This window comes from Dasypus novemcinctus, chromosome 3 (genome assembly GCF_030445035.2).
Source record: "Dasypus novemcinctus isolate mDasNov1 chromosome 3, mDasNov1.1.hap2, whole genome shotgun sequence".
NCBI lineage: Eukaryota > Metazoa > Chordata > Mammalia > Cingulata > Dasypodidae > Dasypus > Dasypus novemcinctus.
Genome location: NC_080675.1, coordinates 139,428,047 through 139,447,846, shown reverse-complemented (window position 1 = coordinate 139,447,846; position 19,800 = coordinate 139,428,047).

Below are 19,800 nucleotides of genomic sequence, written 5' to 3'. Positions count from 1 at the left end.
TTCCACATCGTATTTATTAGAAATTATAAAGCAGTAGTTATCTATGTCTATTTTCAAGGCTGCTTGTTATTAGGGCTGTCGCCCCTGCAATGCTAGGGAGCAGGCCATAACAAAGTTCAAACGTCTCCACATGCAAACAATTTTCGTGCTGACCAGACAGCAGTCCATCCAGTCAAGGCTGGTGTTCCTAAGCCCACGCTTCTTATCTGCATTATGGAAACATTTCAACTTCAAGCCAGGTTCCCACATTCAAATTCAAGCCATTTTCCCACACTCCCTGTCAGCTGTTACAAGAGAAGAGGACGGGTGAGTCAGAGGTCTTCTCTTCAGTGAATTCGGCCAGTTGAACCTGCTTCAAATTTCAGTCTGGTCAGACCAGAAACACTGGAAAGCAGACCTTGCAGGAAACATCTCCATGGAATGGGTCACCAGTTAGCACCATCTTCTGGCCAGTCAGCAAACTGCAAGGAAAAAACTGCTTTGCTTTTCTCTTTAGCCTCTGGGAGCAAATCTGCAACCCATTAGTGAGTTCCTGGCCTGATTTTGATAACTTAAAATGTGCAATTTTAAAGACTAAGGAGATAAAGGATATTAAGAAGACAATGGGAGAAGTGGATTCGGCTCAACGGATAGAACATCCACCTACCACATGGGAGGTCCAGGGTTCAAACCCAGGGCTTCCTGACCCGTGTGATGAGCTGGCCCACACACAGTGCTGATGCGTGCAAGGAGTGCCATGCCACTCAGGGGTGTCCCCCACATAGGGGAGCCCCACACACAAGGAGTGTGCCCCATAAGGAGAGCCGCCCAGCGAAAAAAAGCGCAGCCTGCCCAGGAGTGGTGCTGCACACACAGAGAACTGACGCAGCAAGATGATGCAAAAAAAAGAGACACAGATTCCCAGTGCTGCTGACAAGAACACAAGTGGACACGGGAGAACACACAGCAAATGGACACAGAGAGCAGACAACTGGGGGTTGGTGGGGGGCAGGGAAGGGGAGAGAAATAAATCTTAAAAAAAAAAAAAGACAATGGGTGATCATAAAGAACAATTTGAAAGCCTACAAAGAAAAGTAACAAAGCTTATGGAAATGATAGACACAATCAAAGGGATTAAAAGTACATTAGAGGGAAGCAGATTTGGCTCAACTGATAAAGCATCCGCCTACCACATAGGAGGCCCAGGGTTCAAACCCAGGGCCTCCTGACCTGTGCAGTGATTTGCCCACATGCAGTGCTGATGTGCACAAGAAGTGCCTGTGCCACGCAGAGGTGTCCCCTGCATAGGGGAGCCCCATGCACAAGGAGTGCCCCCCATAAGGAGAGCCGCCCCATGCAAAAAAAGCACAGCCTGCCCAGGAGTGGTGCAGCACACATGGAGAGCTGACTCAGCAAGATGACATAACAGAAGAGACACAGATTCCCAGTGCCACCTGACGAGAATGCAAGCAGACCCAGAAGACAGCGAATGGACACAGAGAGCAGACGGAGGAGGGGAAGGGGAGAGAAATAAATAAACCTTAAAAAGAGAAAAGTACATTAGAGTGTATTTTTTCCCCCAGAGGTATATTTTATTTATTTCTCTCTACCCCCTCATTGCTTGCACTTGCTGTATGTTTGTTTGTCTTCTTTGTTTCTTTAGGAGGTGCTGGGAACTGAACCCGGGACCTCCAATGTGAGAGCGAGGGACCTGATCACTTAAGCCACATCCGTTCCCTGCTTGGTTGTGTCTCTTATTATGTTCTTCCTCCTGTGTCTCTTGTTGCATCATCTTGTTGTGTCAACTTGCCCTGCCTGCCCATCATATCAGCTTGCTGTCTTGCCCATCTTCTCTAGGAGGCACCAGGAACCTCTGCTCCCTGCTTTGTTGTGTCTCTCATCATGTTTTCTTCTTGTGTCTCTTGTTGTGTCAGCTTGCTGCGCCTGCCCGTCACATCAGCTTGCTGTCTTCTTTAAGAGTCACTGGGAACCGAACCATGGACCTCCCATGTGGTAGGCAGGAGTGCAATCTTTTGAGCCACATCCACTTCCCCATTAGAGTGTATTCTGCTGCCATTTGTACTAGGTCAGTACACTGTAATTACTGCTTACCCAGCACCAGTCTGTTGCATTGAGTTGAGAGCTTGCTCCAATGTGATTTTTATAGCATTCTTTTTTTAATTTAGCAAAGGTGATAAGCCAAATAGTAGATATATAATGTCCAAAACAAAACAACAGCAAAATACTTCCCAATATTCCTTTGAGATTTTATCTTTCAGCCAAAAATGGGAGGAATCACAATAGAAAACTGTGATGGTACATGCAGACTGTTGCTATGCTAGCAGTCAGTTAATACATGACTTTCATAAATTTTTTAAAAATTTCTTTCTTTTCCACCAGCAGTATCTCAAGTTGTAGAATCAGAGATACAGCAATCACAAATAATGTTTTAACTTGTAAAATTGTGTGATGATACTTATCATTCAGAAATATAAGAATCTGGCCCTGTTTCACCAGAAATAAATTTAAAGTAGAATAGTTGCTTTTTTTCCCTAGAGTTAATGTCATGATGTTTCTGATCAGTCTTTCACATAATTGCATCACTGTTTGTCACTAGCAGGTGGCAAAAAACTTTTTATATTACTATATTATCTGTCACAATTTCTGCAGTTTACGTTTAAAAACTGGTTCACTTTATCACAAGGGCAACAGGCGACTAATGGTAATACCTATCTCTGTATTTCCCTTCAGCTAGCTATAGTTATGATTTTACGTGCTTTGTAACCTATTATAAAGAAAGCAGCAGGCAATCGAAAATAAATTTAAGATTTATCAGCTGCCTATTCACAAAATGGGAGTTTGAAGGTTTTTGTTTTTGTTTTACTTCTTTTCGTTAAGACTGGAATCAAGTGCACATGTAAACTATTGGTAATTTAAGTTTCCTTTTGTGTCATTCAGTGTAAAACTGTCTAATATGAAAATAAATGTAGGTTATGAAAAGTAAAGATTCAGGCCTTGTTTAAAAAAATACATTAGAGGCACATAACAGCAGATTTGAATTGCTTGAAGACAGAATTAGTGATTTCAAGGACAGAATACCCAAACTAGAAAAGACAGGAGAAAAGAACGGGAAAAAATGGCATAGGTTCTCAGGGAATTGAATGACAATGCAAAACACACAGAGATAAACGTTATTGGTGTCACAGAAGGGGAAGGAATGGAAAAAGGCAGAAAGAATATTTGAGGAAATAATGATCAAAAACTTCCCAACCCATATGAAAGACATAAATAACAATATCCAAGAAGGGCAACACAACCCAAGCAGAATAAATCTGAATAGACCTACTCCAAGACACCTACTATTCAGAATAACAAATATCAGAGATAAAGAGAGGATTCTGAAAGCAGCAAGAGAAAAGCAAAGCATCACATAAAAGGCAAACTCCATGAAATTAAGTGCTGACCTCTTGTCAGAAACCAAGGAGGTGAGAAGAAAGTGGTGTGGTGTATTTGAGGTACTGAAAGAGAAAAACTTCCAGCAAAAAATTCTGTATCTGTCAAAGCTGTCCTTCAAAAATAGGGTGAGTTTAAAGTCTTCACAGACAAACAAAAACTAAGAGAATATATTACCAAAAGGCCAGAATTACAAGAGATACTAAAGAGAGTGCTGCAGCCTGAAAGGAAAAACAAGGTCAAGAGACTTGGAGAAGAGTGTAGAAATGAAGATTATTAGGAAGGGTAAATTAAAGGGTAAAAAAGACAGATAATAGTAAGATATGACAACAGAAAGCCAAAGGACAAAATGGATGAAGTAAGTAATACCTTTACTGTAATAACATTGTTGATAGCTTGAACTCCCCAATCAAAAGCCATAGACTGATAGAATGGATTAAAAAAAAAATGAGCCTTCTATATGCTGTCCACAAGAGATGCACCTCAGATGTAAGGACACAACCAGGTTGAAAGTGAAAGGCTGGAAAAAGATATTCCATGCAAATAGTAACCAAAAAAGAGCTGGACTAGCAATATTAATATTGGACAAAATAGACTTTAAAGCAAAATTGTTATATGGGATGAAGATGGCCATTATATATTAATGAAAGGGGTAATTTGCAAAGAAGAAATTACTATAATAAATATTTAGGCTCCTAACCTGGGTGCCCAAAATACATGAGGCACACACTGGCAAAACTTAAGGGAGAAATAGATGTCTCTACACTAATAGTTGGAGACTTCAATACACCACTCTCAGTACTGATTAGAACATCTGAACAGATGGATAAAGAAACAAAGAGCTTGAATAATATGATAAATGAACTGTATCCAACAGACATTCATAGAGCATTGCATTCCCCCCAAAAACAGGATATACATTCTTTTCAAGCACTCATGGATCTTTCTCCAGTTTAGACCATATGTTGGGTCAAAAAGTGTACCTCAATAAATTTAAAAAGATTGAAATTATACAAAACACTTTCTCTGATCATAAAGGAATGAAGCTGGAAATCAATAATGGACAGATAAAGGGAAATTCATAAATATATGCAGATTAAACAACACACTCTTAAATAATCAGTGGGTCAAAGAAGAAATTGCAAGAGAATTCAGTAAATATCTTGAGATGAATGAAAATAAGAACACAACATATTAAAACTTATGGGACACCACAAAGGCAGTGCTGAGAAGGAAATTTATCGCCCTCAAGGATTACATTTAAAAATAAGAAAGAGTTAAAATTGAAGATCTAACTGCACACCTGAAGGAACAAAAAAAGAAGAGCAAATTAATCCCAAACCAAGCTTAAGGAAGGAAAAAGTAAAGATCAGAGCAGAAATAAAGAATATAAAGGACAAAAAAAGAAAACATAAAGAGAATTAACAAAACCAAAAAGTGGTTCTTGAGAAGATCAGCAAAATCTACAACTCTTAGCTAGACTGACAAAGAAAAAAAAAGAGGATGCAAATAAACAAAATCAGAAATGAGAGGGGGAACATTACACTGACCCCACAGAAATAAGAGAGATCATAAAAGAATACTATGGGGAAACGGACTTTGACCCAGTGGTTAGGGCGTCCGTCTACCACATGGGAGGCCCGCGGTTCAAGCCCCGGGCCCCCTTGACCCGTGTGGAGCTGGCCCGTGCGCAGTGCTGATGCGCGCAAGGAGTGCCGTGCTACACAGGGGTGTCCCCCGCGTAGGGGAGCCCCATGTGCAAGGAGTGCACCCATAAGGACAGCCGCCCAGCGCGAAGGAGGGAGCAGCCTGCTGAGGAATGGCGCCGCCCACACTTCCTGTGCCGCTGACGACAACAGAAGCGGACAAAGAAACAAGACGCAGCAAAAAGACACAGAAAATAGACAACCGGGGGAGGGGAGGGGAATTAAATAAATAAAAAAATAAATCTTTAAAAAAAAAAAAAGAATACTATGAACAACTGTATGTCAAAAAACTAGACAATGTAAATGAAATGGACAAATTTCTAGAAACACACGAACAACCTACACTGACCCTAGAAGAAATAGAAGACCTCAACAAACCAATCACAAGTAAAGAGATAGAAACAGTCATCAAAAATCTCCCAAAGGGAAGCAGATTTGGCTCAAGAGATAGAGCATCTGCCTACCACATGGGAGGTCCAGGGTTCAAACCCAGGGTCTCCTGACCCATGTGGTGAGCTGACCTGTGCTCAGTGCTGATGTGCACAAGAAGTGCCGTGCTATGCAGGGGTGTCTCCTGTGTAAGGGAGTCCCATGCACAAGGAGTGTGCTCCATAAGGAGAGCTGCCCTGCTCAAAAAAAGTGCAGCCTGCCCAGGAGTGGTGCCGCACACAGGGAGAGCTGATGCAACAAGATCACACAACAAAAAGAAACACAGATTCCCAGTGCTGCTGACAAGAATACAAGCAGACACAGAAGAACACATAGCAAATGGGTGCAGAGAGCAGACAATTGGGTGGTGGTGTGGGGGGGAGGGAAATAAATTAAAAAATAAAAACCTCCCAAAGATGAAAAGCCCAGGACCAGATGGCTTCAAAGGTGAATTCTACCAGTTATTCAAAGATGATCTAATACCAATCTTGTTCAAGCTCTTCCAAAAAATTGAACAGGAAAGAATACTACCAAACTCATTCTATGAAGTTAACATCACCCTAATACCAAAACTAGATAAAGATAGTATGAAAAAAAAGAAAATTACAGACCAATATCTCTAATGAATATAGATGCAGAAATCCTCAGCAAAATACTTGGAAACCAGAAACAACTAGCAAGATGGCAGCAGAATAAGGAGGTCCTAGAATCAGCTCCTGCCACAGGGCATTTAGTAATCACCCAGAGCTCTCTAAAGAACTTGTCTGGGGGCTCCAGGAGACCAGAAGTACATCCTGCAACATCCTTGAACGAATGAAAGGAAGAGACTGACCATCTGCAGAGAAGATTTGTAAGTAGAGCACTCCATGCCAAGGAGGCCAGTGTCCATCCTCCACTGGAGGCACAAGCCGCCTCGGGAGCTATTCCATGGCTGGAATTGGAAGCTCCACTTCCCAAAATCAGGGGAGGAAGAGATGTTGAGGACCAACTTCGGCTACTGAATAGTAAATTTGGCAGGCTAAAGTATAATTCTGGAAACAGCTAAAGTCTGAACCTGTCCAAGTCAGAAAGAGGCTGGTAGCCACTATCTTAGCCTTGCCCTTGGCACAAGGGAAGGGGGGTGGACTGAAAATCCCAGTGCTGGTAGAGACCAACTTCTTTCCATCTAGATCAGATTGCAGCTCTAGCATAAGCTTCAGCCCCACCTCCAGCAGAGAGGAAGCTAGGGGGAACCGCTCCAGCCTCTCCAGAAAATTACAGGCTACATCATGGAGGCCGGTGATCATCCTACTTTGACAGCACAAGCTGCCCCAGGAACTATTCTGTGGCAGGAATTGGAAGCTCCGTATCCCAAAAATAGGGGAGGAAGAGATGGTTGGTCATCGATTTCAGCTACTGATTGGTGGATTTGTCTGGGTAAAGTATAATCCTAAATTAGAACAGCTAAAGTTGGAACCTGTCTGAGTCAGAAAGAGGCTGGTAGCTGCCATTTTGACTCCACCCCCAGCATGAGGGGAAGCTGGGCTGACTGAAAATCACAGTGATGGTAGAGACCAGTTTCTTTCACCCAGATTGGCCTGCAACCCTAACCTAGGTTTCAGCCCCACCTCTAGTAGGGAGGAAGTTGGCAGGCCCTGTACCTACCTCTCTGGGTGACTGCAGGTATTTTGGCTGGCACAGACTGAATAATCAGAAGTCTGCCAGGGCAACTGCAGTCATTTTGGACATGCACAGCATAGATTGCTGCCCACATCCAATCAGATTAAATGCCAATTTCTCAACAGAAACCATGGAGACAAGAAGGCAGTGGTATGATAGATTTAAGATACTCCAAGAGAAAAGCTTCCAGCCAATAATCTTTTTTTTTAAAGATTTGTTTATTTATTTATTTCTCTCCCCTTCCCACCCCACCCTGGTTGTCTGTTCTCTGTATCTATTTGCTGCATCTTCTTTGTCCGCTTCTGTTTTTGTCAGCGGCATGGGACTCTGTGTTTCTCTTTGTTGCGTCACCTTGTTGTGTCAGCTCTCCATGTGTGCGGCATCATTCCTGGGCAGGCTGCACTTTCTTTCGTGCTGGGTGGCTCTCCTTACGGGGTGCACTCCTTGCATGTGGGGCTCCCCTACGTGGGGGACACCCCTGCGTGGCACGGCACTCCTTACGCGCATCAGCACTGCGCATGGGCCATCTCCACCGGGTCAAGGAGGCCCGGGGTTTGAACTGCGGACCTCCCATGTGGTAGATGGATTCCCTAACCCCTAGGCCAAGTCCGCCACCCCAGTAATCTTATATCAGGCAAGTTTGTCTCTCAAAAATGAGGGCAAGTTTAGAATATTCATAGATAAGCAGAAACTGAGAGAGTTTATAACCAAGAGACCCACTTTGCAGGAAATAATAAAGGGTGTGCTGCAGTCTGAAAAGAAAAAACAGGTGAGAGAGGCCTGGAAGAGAGTCTAGAAATGAAGATTATATCAGTAAAAGTAAATAAAATTGTCAAAAGAGTGGTGAAAATAAAATATGACAGATAAAACCCAAATGTTCAGGAATAAACTTAACCAACAATATAAAGCACTTGTATTCATAAAACTACAAGTCACTGTTAAAATTTTTTAAAAGGCCTAAATAATTGGAAGAACATTTTATGTTCACAGATTGGAAGACTAAATGTCATTTAGTTGTCAATTCTACTCAAGTTAATATACAGATTCAATGCAATCCCAATAAAAATTCCACCAGCCTTTTTTAAATAAATGGAAAACATGATTATCAAGTTTATTTGGAAGGGTAAGGGGTCCTGAATAGCCAGAAATATCTTAAAAAGGAAAACCAAAGTTGGAGGACTCTCATTTCTGGACTTTAAATCATATTACGTAGTTACAGTGGTAAAAACAGCATAGTACTGGCATAAAGACACACACAGACCAATGGAATCAAATGAAGGTTCAGAAACAGACCTTCACATGTATGGTCAAGCGATTTTTGACTAGTCTACCAAACCCACCCAGCTTGAGCAGAACAGTCCATTCAACAAATGGTGCTGAGAAAACTGGATATCCATAGCTAAAAGAAGGAAAGAGGACCGCTATCTCACACCTATACAAAAATTAACTCAAAATTAATAAAAAACCTAAATATAAAAGCAAGAACCACAAAGCTCCTAGAATAAAATGTAGGAAAATATCTTCAAGACCTGTTGCTAGGTGGTAGATTCTTAAAGGGGATAAGAGGAAGACTGAGATGGACTACTGATATTTCATGTATGTAGAAGTTTTAATTAGCTTTACTGTAAAAGTGATGTACATCTGCTGTACATCTGTTCTAGCTCATGAAGGATAGTCTTGCATCAACCACAATTCTCATCTACCACATCAACCACAATTCTCGTCCACCTCTGGGTTTACTGTGCTATTCAGTCCCTAGATTATTTTCTAGCTTTCTGTCAATTGGCATTTACCTCTCTAGACCAGCATTTTCAGCCACATCCCATTTATAAACAAGCTGTTACTCACTGTAATGTTTTACCATCAGCTCTTCCACACTTTTACAGTGTGGTAGAGAATGTAAAGCTGAGGTTTAATCTGTGCAGAATTGGTAAAAAGATTGCTTGTAAATCTTTGGAAATTAATAGAAATAGTGAAAGCACACCATAGTGTTTGTAACTAGCCGAGCTATTATATAGGTATGACAGTGGTTAAAAGGGGAAAGCCTAAGATTGTGTATATGACTAGAAGGGAAGCTAAAAAATGTAACGTGACACTGTACAACATAGTGAAACCTCCTGTGAAATAAGAATATAAGTAGTATTGCATATATGAGTGTTTCAACAAAATACTAATAAACTAGGGAGACAAACAGAATAGCAGCTATGTATGGCAGGCAAAGCTTAGAGAAATTGAGAGTTGAGTTTTTGTCAGTTTCTTGTTTTTTTAATTATTATTATTGGAATAATGAAAATACTCTAATAATGATTAAAGTGATGAATTCACAACTATATGATTATACCAAATACCATTGTTTGTACATTTTGCATAGATTTATGCTTTATTAATATTTATCAATAAAATTGATTTGTTAAAAAAATATATAGACAACATTCCACAACAAAACCCGAATTCTAACATTGGTTTCTCAGTCCCACATAATGAATTCTCTGTAGGCAAATTTTGGGTCAGCTGTCCACATTCATAGAATTACCTACCTCTAGATAAAGGAGCTCTGGAAATTCTGAGACTTAAGAGCTCTGGTAGTCTTCTAGGTGTCCACATGTAGTGGAGTAGTCAGCTCATACTAAGGGGCCAGAACTCATGAGCTTATTCCCAGCAGTAGCAATAGTTGAGAGTACCTGGGGGGAGCAGATGTGGCTCTGCAGTTGAGTGCCTGCTTCCCACATGGGAGGGCCTGAGTTCTGTCCCCAGTATCTCCTAAAAACAAAAAAGCAAACAACGAGAAAACCAATTCAGGGGAGCCAGTGTGGCTTGGTGGTTGAGCACCAGCTTAAAAAAAAAAAAGTCCCCTGTGCCTCCTTAAAAAACAAGGTACATGGTATGCTTTTACATTGCTAGTGGGAATATAAAATGGTGCAGCTGCTTTGAAAGTAGATTAGAGGTTGGCTCGGGCTAGGTCAGCATGGGAAGGTTAGGAGTGACGGCTAAAGTGAGTGGTATTTCTTTTTGGGTTAAAGCAAGCGTTCTAAAATTGATCATGGTGATGAATGCACAAATCTGTGAACATACTAAACAGTCATTGAATTGTATACATTAAGTGAGTGAATCAGGTGGTATGTGAATTTTACCTCAATAAAACCATTTTAAAAAAGAGTACCTAGGTTTGGTTTTGTGAGATATGCATATGATTAAGCATTTTTTCTCTTCTTCATTTTTTTAATTAATAAGGAGACTTTGACTATGTTATTAACTAATCTGTGTTCATCTGTGTTTCTTTTTTTTTTTTCATTTATTTCTCTCCCCTCCTAACCGCCCCCCCCCCCGTTGTCTGTTCTCTATGTCCATTCACTGTGTGTTCTTCTGTGTCCGCTTATATTCTTGTCAGCAGCACCAGGAATCTGTGTCTCTTTTTGTTGCATCATCTTGCTGTGTCAGCTCTCCCTGTGTGCGGCGCCACTCCTGGGCAGGCTGCACTTTTTTCGAGCAGGGCGGCTCTCCTTAGGGGGCGCACTCCTTGCGCGTGGGGCTTCCCTATGCGGGGGACACCCCTGCGTGACACGGCACTCCTTGCACACATCAGCACTGCGCATGGGCCAGCTCACCACACAGGTCAGGAGGCCCTCGGTTTGAATCTTGGGCCTCCCACGTGGTAGGCAGACGCTCTATCCATTGAGCCAACTCCACTTCCCATCTGTGTATCTTCCTGAACACTAGAGGAGTCCCTGCTTTCAACTGCTTCCAACTGACAGTTAATTCAAATTTAGGAAAGATCTTCCTAGAAGTAAATTTATTAACATCCCTTACACATGAACAAAAATATGCTACTACCCAATGCAAAACATATGATAATATATTCACAGTAACTCTTTACCTATACAAAACTAACCTTGGGTAAGTTGTGTTTCTCTTTTTAATTGGACTGTTTTCTCCATATTCTGTGCTTAATAAGTAGGAAAGCTTATTATTGAGTTAATGTGAAAATGTGGAGCCCACCACAGTTTTATTTCTAGTATCCCTCTTCCTTGTGTGTGCCACGTGCAAGTAAGAAGTGAGGGAGCTGGGAGCAAAGTTTTTGCTATCCAGTGGCTGTCTAAGAAGTAAAATAGATGATTTGAATATGAAGAACAGAGCTTTGTTTTATTAATCCAAATATGGGGCCTGATTTCAGAGAAGAGCAACATCAAAGAGAATTTTCAAATAAGAACATAGGTGTCCAAGGCCAAGAAATGACCACAGAGCTTTAGCTATTTTATGAACCAGAGGTACAATGTTTCATAACAACCATAACAGAAGGAAGGTAACACGATAAACCTTAGGAATTCTAGCTTCTCTAGAAGTGAAAAACCCCTATTGTTCTATTTGCTAGCTTATAGTTGCTGGCAGTTTTTATAGTTCCAAAAGTTTCATGAAAGTTAATAGACTCTTTGTAAAAAGTACACCTTGGAAAGGTACAGCAAAAGCCCTCTGTTGTCTATGCAAAAAATTAATAAATAAATAAAATTTTCTTCTGCTACCTAACATTGAGGACTGACTATATGCACATGGTCAGAGTATTAAGTTGAGTTATTAGTACTTGATTATACATAAATTATTAATTTAATTTTATTATACCACAATACATACTTATTTTAAATATACATACTAAATGATGAGGTACATTATTTAAAGCTTTATACTTTAGTGTAAGAAATAAAAAGTCTTAGAAAGCATATTTTAGACACTTTTTACTGCATTGATAATTCTTTTTTTTTTTTTTTAAAGATTTATTTATTTATTTAATTTACTCCCCCTCCCCTGGTTGTCTGTTCTTGGTGTCTATTTGCTGCGTCTTGTTTCTTTGTCCGCTTCTGTTGTCGTCAGCGGCACGGGAAGTGTGGGCAGCGCCATTCCTGGGCAGGCTGCTCTTTCTTTTCACGCTGGGCGGCTCTCCTCACGGGTGCACTCCTTGCGCGTGGGGCTCCCCCACGCGGGGGACACCCCTGCGTGGCACGGCACTCCTTGCGCGCATCAGCACTGCGCATGGCCAGCTCCACACAGGTCAAGGAGGCCCGGGGTTTGAACCGCGGACCTCCCATGTGGTAGACGGACGCCCTAACCACTGGGCCAAAGTCCATTTCCCTGATAATTCTTGTAATGACAGACCAGAGTACCTAAAGACATACTTTTTAAACAGCTTTATTGAGATATAATTTGAAAACAATACAATTCATTCATTTAACATGTATGATTCAATGGGTTTTAGTATGTTCACAGAGTTGTGCAACCATTACCACAATCAATTTTAGAACATTTTTTCATCCCCAAAGAAAATCCCATTCCAGTTAGCAGTCACCACCCATTTCCTCCTAAACCCTTCTGCCCCATCCTAGACAGCACCGATACACTTTACATCTCTATAGGTTCATCTACCCTGGACACTTCAAATAAATGGAATCATAAAATATGTGGTGTTTTGTGACTGGCCATAAAAACATACTGTGTGGTAACCAAGTACTTTTTTTTTTCTCAAATTTATTTATTTCCCCTTCCCTATGTCTGCTCTCTGTGTTCATTCACTGTATGTTCTTCTGTGTCTGCTTGTCTTCTCCTCAGGCGGTACCAGGAACTGACCCTGGAAACTTCTGGGAGACCCTGGGAGAGACGCGCTCAATCTCTTTCACTACCTCAGCTCCCTAGTCTGCTGTGTCTCATATTGTCTCTTCTCTTTTTATTATACCATCTTGCTGCACCAGCTCTTCACTTGGGCCAGCTTGCTGCGGGGGCCAGCACTCTGCTTGGGCCAGCTCGCCTTCACCAGAAGTCCCCAGGAATCGAATCCTGGACCTCCCGTATGATAGATGGGAGCCCAGTCACTTGAGTTACATCCACTTCCCAAGTACTTTTATTCTTTCAGTTTCTATTCCTTTTAATTTCTTAGAAATTTTTCAGATACCAAAATTCACTTATTAATTACTTCAAATTAATATTAATCTAAGTTCTTAAAGAGTGATTTTGGAATTACAATTTAAATCAACATTAAATAGTAAGTTCATCACTGTTGAGATTAAAGATCACCCTACATTTTACTCAGGTGATACAAAAGTAATTCTGTGGTCTGTTACCGGATTTTGTCTAGGTTTTTGACTATGACGCAGAAATGAATTTCAAGAGCACATCAGATGAGTTAGGCCAGTGATTTACTCAGGTAGGAATGGAAGAGAAATGGGAGAAAATAATAGATCATAGGTCCCAGGTGAAGAGGAAGGGGCTGAAAAGTGTTAAAGAGGGCTGATTTACAGACTACCATTTCCCATTATAGATTATAAATTCCTAGGTTCACTTGAGTGGTGATCCAAGTTGGGGGAGAAGGCGGCTAGAATCAGAGTCCAAAGGCAAGAGAGCGTTGGGGCCTTGCGCCTGCTTTTTGAACCATTCATTAATCCACCCTTTTGCTAATGGTAGGGGAGGAGTCCCAGCTGTTTGCTGTTTTGATTGATTACCCCACCTGTCAATCCCCCATGAGGGCGCAATGATAAAGTCCTTGGGGAGTATCTGGGGCTTCTCCTGGCTTCCAGACGAAATCTTGTTGTGAATGGCAGAATCTTGGGGAGGGTCTTCCAGCAGCTATCTTGGGGCTATTGATGACCACATGGACTCTCTGCCGGGTTCCAGATTCATCTATTGATTCCCTATTTTACTAGCCCGCTTCAATTCCACATAATTAGCAACATTGTCTGAAGTTTATACACTAATTATTATGATTAAATTAAGTTGACACCCTCATGGTTATATCTATATGGCTGTAGTAGTTTGAAGCTGTATGTACCCCAGAAAAACATGTTTTTAAATTTAATCCATTCCTGAACCATTCTGGTTCAGTTTAATCAGAATGGGTCTCAATCCTATTACTGGAGTCCTTCATAAGTGGAATGAAATGCCATGTGACAAGTTAAGGACCAAGGATGGCTAGCAGCCAGCCCCAGAACTAAGTTTCAGGAAGAAAGCATCATCTTGATAACATCTTGATTTGGGCTTTTTTCCCAGCCTGAAACCATGAGCAAATAAATTCCCATTGTCTAACTCGGTCCATTTTGTGGTATTTGTTTGGGCAGCCCAGGAAACTAAAACTTATATTTTTAGTCTCAATAATGATTACTTGTATGACCTATAAGAAAAGTATAAGGAATTTAGAAAATTCTAATTAATTAGACTCAGAGTATAAATCCAAGTTTGCATTAGCAAAATTGTTATGTTTGTATTTTCCCACATTGTGATAAAATCAGACAGAGCTATATATTTTTTGCTTTATATTAAAATATAACATATACTCAGAATCCATAAATCGTAAATGTACAACTTAATGCATTTTCACAAACTGATCACATCTGTGTAAATCAGATCAAGAAACAGAACATGATCAGACATTGGAAGCTCCTCTTATATCACCTTCCAATCACCACCACCAAACCACCTGCAAGTGTAACTGTTATCTTGACTTCTTACACCATGGATTATTTTTGCCTGTTTGGAACTTTATATAAGTAGAATCATATAGTATATTCTCTTATGTCTGGCTTCTTTAACACAATATTGTTTGTGATATTCATGTGTTTCATGTAGTTATAATTTGTTCATTCTCAGTGCTGTATGGTATTCCACAGATGTGGAATATTGTATGATTATCCACTCTATTTTTGATAGGCATTTGGGTATTATCAAGGGTGCAGCTATGAACATTTGTGAACTTATCTTTTGTCAAACATGTGCACACTAGGAGTGGAACTGTTAAGTCATAGAGTATGCATATGTTCTGCCTTCATAGATACTGCCAAATGGTTTTCCAGAGTAACTCTCCTGCTGGTAGTGTATGAAAATTCCAGTTGCTCCTCATCAATGTCAGCATTTGATATTATCTGTTTTTTCCCTTTGGTTTTAGTCTTTTTTTTTTTACCTCCTTGTAGTTTTAATTTGCATTTCCCTGATGACTAATACACTTATCAGCTCTTTGGTTATCTTCTTTTGCAGAGTATCCAAGTCTTTTGTCCATTCTATTATCTGCCTTTAAAAGTATATATATTGTGGGAATTCTTTATATTTTCTGGAAACAAGTCCTTTTCAGATATATGCAATAACTTCCTTTGAAATCATATTTAACACAGACAAAAATTAATTTGTACAAGTATTTTTCACGATCAGGAATATTAGGAGATGGGAAGCGGACTTGGCCCAATGGATAGGGAGTCCGCCTACCACATGGGAGGTCCATGGTTCAAACCCCGGGCCTCCTTGACCTGTGTGGAGCTGGCCCACGTGCAGTGCTGATGTACGCAAGGAGTGCCCTGCCACGCAGGGGTATAGAGGAGCCCCCCACACAAGGAATACACCCCATAAGGAGAGCCGCCCAGCGCGAAAGAAAGTGCAGCCTGTCCAGGAATGGCGCTGCCCACACGGAGAGCTGACACAGCAAGATGATGCAACAAAAAGAAACACAGATTCCCGGTGCCGCTGATTAAGGATAGAAGTGGTCACAGAAAAACACGCAGCGAATGGACACAGAGAGCAGACAACTGGGGGGCCGGGGGGAAGGGGAGAGGAAAACATTTTTCTTAAAAAAAAAAAAAAAAGAAGAATATTAGGAGAGGGAAACAGAAGTGGCTCAAGTGATAGAGCTTCCGCCTACCACATGGGAGGACCTGGGTTTGATCCCTGGGGCCTCCTGGTGAAAAAGAAGAGAAAGCATGCCTGCATGGCAAGTTAGTGCCCACACAAGTGCCCGTGTGAGTGCCCGCGTGGTGAGCCAGTGCCCTGTGCAAGTGAGACAGGCAGTAAGATGACAACACATCAAAAGAGAGACAAAGGGAGAGTCAAGGGTGAAGCGCAGCAGAAACCAGGAATTGAAGTGGTGCAATTGACAGGGAACCTCTCTCCTCATCAGAGGTCTCCAGGATCGAATCCCAGTGAATCCTAGAGGAGAGAAAATGAGAAGAGAAGACAACACAGACAACAAAAACCAAAGGGTGGGAGTAGGGAAGGGGGAAAATAAATAAGTAAACCTTTTTTTTAAAAAAAAAAAAAAAGGATGGAGTGGTGGGTGGTGGTAAATTTTGAAAAAAAAAAAGAAAAAGAATATTAGCAGAGTGGGTGTAGCTCAGCAGTTGAGTGCCTGCTTTGCAGGTACAAGGTCCTGGATTCAATACCCATATCTTCTAAAAAAAAGGATTAAGTGAATTTTAAATTTTATATAATTATCTTGTACTTGTTTACCAAGTATTAATAAAACTCTTTATATCTTGGTTAAAAAGTCTTACACTCGGAGCGGATGTGTCTCAAGCAGTTGTGTGCCTGCTTCCCACATGGGAGGTCCTGGGTTCAGTTCCTGGTGCCTCCTAAAAATCAGCAAACAAACAACAAAGAAAGTCTTACACAGAGATCTCTTAGGGGTGGTCTAATATCTATTTGCATATTTTTCATTCTTTTTATTTTCTTAGTAACCCGACAACATCTTTTGAACACACTTCTTTTTTCTTCTTTATAGTTCTTGAGACCCTCATCCTAAAGTTTTTTAAGTGCTTTTCAGTCTCTAGGTCAAGTGATGAGTTCCATTAAATGGGAGAGGCATTAACAACTTGTTAATTTCCTTGTAGGGTGAAGAAAAGTTACTTTTCAAAAAGAAAAACTTCTTCCTTTTGTGAACTGTCAAAATTCCTTTGCCAGGCAACAGGGGATCAGGCACAAGCTAAACATTTTAAGATCCCATCTATTTATGTCTATTTGAGATACAGTATTCCCTTGGCTTACTAGGCTTACCATCAGCAGGAACCTTGGCTGCTTCTCCACGTTTGGCTCCCCATCCTGGGACTCCTGATGTCCCCCTGTCATGGTATTTCTCCAGCCTCTCCCATGGGCAACTCCAGGCCTGTGGGCCCACACTGCCTCTCCAAGTTCTCCCCTGAACTGGACAGACACCCGGGTTTCTAGCACATAGGATGGTCACCTCAGCATTTGTGTATCATCTGTAAGAGCTTGGGGTTCGGGGCTGGTGTCCCAGTCCGTCCCAGCATGTGACTTTGCAGCCCCAGCCCGGGTTTACAGAGCTGTTGTATGGGTTAGGGCGCCATGTCTCCTACAGACCGCACACAGCACAGTAAGCACAGCCAACAGAGTTGGAGTCACAGGGCCTGGAGCAAGCCACGAGCACACTGTGCTCAGTAACTACAAAGGTCGGTGAGCAGCACCTCTGCTTAGCTGACTTACGATGCAGCCGCAGGCAGGAGATGGCAGCACATTAAACTGCTGACTGTGGACTGCATTCCCCAAGGCTTCATGGGGCTGTGCCCTTAGAGTTAGTTGCTGCCCTGGCACTGCCCGATGCCTGTGTGCGGCTGACTTTCCCCTGGTCACAGGTGGCTTTGCCTCCCAGGCCACGGGCAGGAGTTCTGATGGACTCAGATGTCCTTACCATCTTCTTCGTGTTCCCTCCCCTCTCCATTTCTCCCAGTGCTCTGGCTGCTCCCCCTTTTGACCCTCAATGCAATCAGCAAAAATTGTTGATTAAATACATACACACTCTGCATATGGTAGACCCATCCACCCACGGTCCTGTGGAGAACACAAGGGGGTCTTCTGGGCACCCTCATGTGGAGCGGAGGGAAGATACCTCAGTCTCACCCAAAGGTAATTTACCTTCTTGAGGATATCAAGGCAACGTTCTGATACCCTTCTAATAAAGAAGAAAGCACACACGAATTTAATCTGTGGCAAGCCTCCTCACCCCACAGAATTTATGTACCACAGGGGTAGGAGAGGTACTGGAAATAGGGAGAGGAGGAAAGGTTTCCTGCTTCCTCCCACTCCCAGATCAGCTCTCCTACCCCAGCCACGGAGGCCAGTGCCACTTTCTAGTTCTCTACAAACATCTCCACTTACTCATCTCATCACTTCAGTTTCAAAGCATTCAAAGCCCAAGCACTGTCATATTTGCCCCAAAGCAGATTCTTTCTCTTTCTCAACAACACTGCTATTGTCTTGTCATCAAACTCAATGGAGTAATTTCATTGATTCAACATGCGGATAAGCTCCAATCAAGAGAGAAGAGAAATTTCTGGAAACTGGAGCACCAGTTAAATCAGTAGTATCTGGGATCTATTGTAGCTCAGTCTCTTTGGATGCACTTTCTGGACTTAATCACCTAAAACTCCTTGCCATTTGGGCTCATCCTCATCCTCTCTGTGATCTTTAATAATAGTTCCAGTGGTAGATTTGTCTGGCCATGAAAGTGGAACCCCCATAATCTCAAACTCATCACAAAGATGTTCAGAAATACTTCCTTTTAGCATTCTGGGAAAACTTCAACCATTACAATTACCTTGTGTTCTTTTTTTTTTGGGAAGAAGTTTGCTGCTAATTGAAAGACTGTCCACCAAAGAATTAGAGGTCAACGGTAGAAGGCAACTCTGTGAAGGAAAGAAAACAGATTGGGAGCAGTCTGGGAGGAACCCTCAGACTGAGCAGTCGCTGTGTGTGGGCAGAGGGCAGGGCTACCTGTGGAGAATTTGGACCACTGAAAATTAAACACAGCATAAGGCCGGCTTCCCCACTCAAGGAGCTGAGGGGATAAAGGACATGAGCACAAATACAAAGGGTCACACTTTAGACAGCAGCTAGGCTCCAAGATGAAAATCAATCAAAATTACCCAAATGCCTATTTGGGTTGTATTTATAGGTTATGTTGTATGGGAAAGGACCAATCTTTAAATATTAGAACCATATTCTGCTTACCATAAGAGAGAATATGAAAGAGAACTTGATTGAGGGAATAATTTATTTATCCCGGCCTTGCAGCTTGCTTGCTGTCTGTGCTCTGTGTCCATTCCCAGCACGTTCCTCTGTGTCTGCTTGTCTCCCTTTTTGATGCGTCATCTTGCTCTGCCAACTCTCCACGGGTGCGGGCCAGCTTGCCTTCACAAGGAGGCCCCAGGAAGCAAACCTAGGGCCTCCCATATGGTAGACGGGAGCCCAGTCAATTGGGCCACATCCACTTCCCTCTCCCTTCTTCTTTGTCTTGCTCTTTTCTATTCAACACAGGTAAATTTTCTACATTTATGGCACGCACTAGACAACTCCCCTCAATAATACCATGCATGGAGAAAACTTGGAGGTGAAAGCTCGAGGCTTCAGGGAAGACTTCCAAACCTGGCGTTGAAAAGGGGCAGGCTAGAAAGCTAACATGAGCAAAGACATTGGAGCAGGAATGTGTGAGCTCGTAATTTAGGAAAGAGGACTGGTCCAAGGTCACCAGAACTAGGATTTTGTGTGATGGGGAGAAGGTGGTGAAAGTAGGACTGGAAAGGAATCTGGTCTCTGCTCTACAGTCAAAGCCATTTCATGTACATGTCATCTCACTCAAGGAGAAGGCCACTTCACCAGCCTTGGGAATACAGACTCTTAGCACTGAAGATCATCAAAGGTCTTCTGGAGACAATCTCCACTACAGTAGCTAAACTTTAACCCTTCAGTGTGTGAGGGTACCTACGAGTAAGGGCAAGAGAGAGGCATTCTATGCACTAGGGTGACTATGGGCAAGTCACCGAGA